The sequence below is a fragment of the Phacochoerus africanus genome, unplaced genomic scaffold (assembly GCF_016906955.1).
Source record: "Phacochoerus africanus isolate WHEZ1 unplaced genomic scaffold, ROS_Pafr_v1 Scaffold_19, whole genome shotgun sequence".
NCBI classification, from domain to species: Eukaryota; Metazoa; Chordata; class Mammalia; order Artiodactyla; family Suidae; genus Phacochoerus; species Phacochoerus africanus.
This window is the reverse complement of record NW_025927386.1, coordinates 234731-239203: the sequence shown is the minus strand read 5'-3', so window position 1 is coordinate 239203 and position 4473 is coordinate 234731. Positions and strand designations below refer to the sequence as shown.

Here is a 4473-nt window from a genome sequence, read left to right as displayed (position 1 = left end):
CTTCTTCACAGCCTTTCAAGAGAACCCATTCTAAATGCAAAAATGATCCTGAATGATGTTTCCAACAGAGTTTCTGTGAAGAACTTTTGAAGCTTTAGGAAAGGTGGGAAGAACCTTAGGCTTATAAGAACTCTTCCTTTTTGAAACAAGTTTATTGATGTATACTTGACATGCCAAAAAACATGGCACATATTCAGTGTATATGATTTCTTAATAATTTTTTATTTGATAGTGAACTATATGAATAAGCTCTTCCCAAGTCTGACATATATTTTATATTTAGAACTGACTTATGACAAGAAGCAGCCAGTTTAAAAAAGTAATTGGTTTTGTATACCCCAAAACATCAAGGACCATCTAAGACAACTAAGGTAAGTTTTTCACTAGTGCTGACCCTTGCTAAAGATTGTTCCTTACCATACACAGGGCTCATTTTTCAATACTTTTCAGGTATAGTGATAGAGTATTTCATCCTCTCTCCAACTGCTGAAAAATCATTTATAATTAATATTAACCTTAATTTGACAGTTGAAAGTTTTGAGGCTCATAGAAATAAAGCCAATGATAAGACCCACCTCTCTGATATCAGACACCATATTCTGCCATTAGAACCTCATCATTCAACTATTATAGGTAGTCTACTCCTGGGGTCCTGGGGTTTGCTTTCTACCCCTTTACTGGATTTCAGGCATTTCATCCAAGACTCACAAAGGTCTTTAGTAGAATAACATCCAAGATTCCTCTTATTCAAATTCTTATCCATCCTTTCACTCATATTCTCAATAACCTTCCATGGTTCCTCATTTCCTAGATACTAAAGCAAAAATTCTGCAGCTTTGCAATGATAGATTTTATGCCCAACTTCTACCTGCTTTTCAGAGTTGGGTGCCATATGTGTGCTATTACTATGTAGACTCAGGTCCTTCGGGATGATGAAGTGTACACAGATGGCCTCCTGTGTGTGTGTTTAGAAAAAGTTACTCATATCTATAGTGTTAATAAAACGACCTAATATCCAGCACAAATGAACATCTCCTTAGAAAAAGAAATCATGGACTTGGAGAAGAGACTTGTGGCTGCCTGATGGGAGGGGGAGGGAGTGGGAGGGATCGGGGAGCTTGGGCTTATCAGACACAACTTAGAATAGATTTGCAAGGAGATCCTGCTGAATAGCACTGAGAACTTTGTCTAGATACTCATGTTGCAACAGAAGAAAGGCTGGGGGAAAAATGTAATTGTAATGTATACATGTAAGGATAACCTGACCCCCTTGCCTGTACAGTGGGAAAATTAAAAAAAAAAAAAAAAAGGTATCATGGAAAAAATCTGAAAGAAAAAAAAAAAGACTTACCTGGGAGATAATTTAATAATCTTTATGAACTCACAATCTTTATTTCCAGCACACACAAATACACACACAAAACACACTAAAAGAATTCAAGATTTGGGAGTTCCTGTTGTGGCAGAGTGGAAGGGAATCTTGAGGATGCAGGTTTGATCCTTGGCCCCTGCTCAGTGGGTTAAGGATCTGGTGTTGCTGTGAGCTGTGATTTAGGTCACAGACACAGTGTGGATCTGGTGTTGCTGTGGCATAGGCTGGCAGCTGCAGATCCAATATTACCCCTAGCCTGGGAACTTCCATATGCCACAGGTACAGCCCTAAAAAACAAACAAACAAGAAAAGAATCCAAGACTTAATAGAATTTAGAGATTTATTATATGGTATAATGGGAAGTGTACCAAAGTCAAGGGTGGCATTCATAAAAATGGTTTTCTTTTCAGGTAATGCAATTAACCATCATATGAAATACATGGAGAATAGGAACAATGTGACAGAGTTTGTTCTCCTGGGGCTCACACAGAATCCAAAGATGCAGAAACTCATATCTGCTGTGTTTTCTGTCATCTATATATCACTGTGGTAGGAAATGTGCTCATCGTGATCACCATCACTGCCAGCCCTATCCCTGGGGTCCCCCATGTACTTTTTCCTGGCCCATCTCTCCTTCATTGATGCCTGCTATTCCTCTGTAGTACCCCCAAAATGATTATAGATTCACTCCATGGAAAGAAGACCATCCTATTTGAGGAGTGTATGACCCAAATCTTTGGGGAACATTTCTTTGGAGGTGCTGAGATCATCCTGCTGACTGTGATGGCCTATGACCGCTATGTGGCCATCTGCAGGCCTTTGCACTACATGACTATCATGAATCAGGCGAGTGTGTGGCCTGCTGGTGGGAGTGTCGTGGGTGGGAGGCTTTCCTTCACTGCAACCATACAGATCCTCTTCATCTCCAGATTACCCTTCTGTGGTCCTAACATCATAGATCACTTTATGTGTGATCTGAACCCTTTGCTGGATCTTGCCTGCACTGATACCCACACTCTGGGGCTCTTTGTTGCTGCCAACAGTGGCCTCATCTGTCTTTTAAACTTCCTTCTCCTGCTGGTCTCCTATGTGGTCATTCTGGGCTCCCTAAGGACCTACAGCTTGGAGGCGAGGCACAAAGCCCTCTCCACCTGCATCTCCCACATCACAGTGGTTGTCTTATTCTTTGTGCCTTGTATATTTGTGTACCTGAGACCTGCAGGTACGCTATCAATTGACAAAGCCGTTGCTGTATTCTACACTATGATCACTCCTCATGTTAAATCCCTTAATCTATACCTTGAGAAATGCCCAGATGAAAAATGCTATTAGGAAATTGCGTGGCAGGAAAGCTATCTTAGGTGACAGATAAATATGACTTGGGCCCAATATTGATTTACCTGAGGCTATGGTCAAAAGACTGTCTCAGCAAGGAATATTTATGGGATAAAGAAATCAACTAACTGTTATGAATCATATCCCCTGCATTGAGTGGAGCAGAAATAGGTGCAAGAAAATATAGAATAACATAATGTGGGGCCACTCTTTTCATATTTAGAAAATTCTACCACAGTGGAAGAATTTTAGAAGAATCTTACCAGAGTCAAGCAGATACATGGATTCATAAGCTGGCCTTCTAATACCAAATTGAATAATTAAATTTTCCATTATTGGGCAGCATTCTCTGTAATAATCCAAGGAAGTATACAGTTACTATTGTCATTTTTCAAGTGAGAAATCTGGTATCAAGGGGATGATATCAAAAAAGATACACTGGAGAGCCAGGAAACTGACTGATTTCCTACCTCATGCCCTCAACTGTCAAGCAATGATGATAGCAAAATCAGATAACTATACTAGTTACCATTTATTGAGACAGGGCCTGTGCTGAACACAATGTACATATTCACTTATTATCTATCATTGAAAATCAAATGATTTTTCTGTAATAACTGTGCTTGTGTGAGTGCCTGTAACATTAGAGGAAGTAACTATTTTTGGGCTATAAAAGCATTGGCACTACTTATCTCTGAGGGTTAGATAATGAAGGTGAAGCTTATATACACCATCTCCACATTACCTTGTAGGCTTCAGGACCATCATGTATTGCTCATATCACCCATGCTATGTAGGTAACACATCAGAAAGAGTAATGATTCAAATAAAAGAATATTTTGATATCAGAAAGGGATTTAAATATAAACTACTTGCCTGCAACATAACAATCGTTTCTACAAGGTAGCAAAATAGCAGGTGCATGATCAATATTAAATGAATGAGTCAAAGTACAAAGGAAAATGAATGACTTCAGTAATATTAAAAAATGCAAAAATGTAGTGCTGAAGGCCAGGGAATTATGTCCTACTTTTGCCTGATTCAACTCTAGGGACAATTTTGGCTATACCTCTTGGGGAACTATAGTTTGTTTTTGTTACTGCTTACACTGAGGATGAGGTAACAGAAATGGAAATTACAATTCTCAGCATATGAGCAAGTAGTTTAGCTTGATATGCTCCCTGTCCTCAGCAAGATTTCATAATCTTATTAATATGAACTGTTTCTATTATATTTTCTCAATGTGATTACTTTTTAGAAACATTTCATTATTAAAAGCTGTTTTTAAAAATATGCATATCTGGAGTTCCTGTCGTGGCGCAGTGGTTAACGAATCCAACTAGGAACCATGAGTTTGCAGGTTCGGTCCCTGGTCTTGCTCAGTGGGTTAAGGATCTGGCATTGCTGTGAGCTGTGGTGTAGGTTGCAGATGCAGCTTGGATCCTGTGTTGCTGTGGCTGTGGTGTAGGCTGGCAGCTACAGCTCCGATTAGACCCCTAGCCTGGGAACCTCCCTATGCCGCGGGAGTGGCCCAAGAAATGGCAGAAAGAAAAAAAAATTTTTAAATAAAAATAAATAAAAAATAAAAATACACATATCTGTCTACATACAAACAATTTCAGGATAAATACATTCCCTTTTTTCCCTTTTGTCATTAATTCATTAATGAGAAAATTAAATATTTCTGAGCACAAGGAATGTATCAGACGTGTTGCTGGGGCTTCAGTGGTGAATAAAAAGAGATCTGGATTCTGCCTTCAAAGAGC

At 39.1% G+C, this 4473-nt stretch overlaps 1 pseudogene; it reads left to right on the top strand.

Moving 5' to 3' along the window:
• Positions 1-1979: 1979 nt before the first annotated feature.
• Positions 1980-2704, top strand: LOC125119254 (olfactory receptor 4C46-like; annotated as a pseudogene).
• Positions 2705-4473: the final 1769 nt, after the last annotated feature.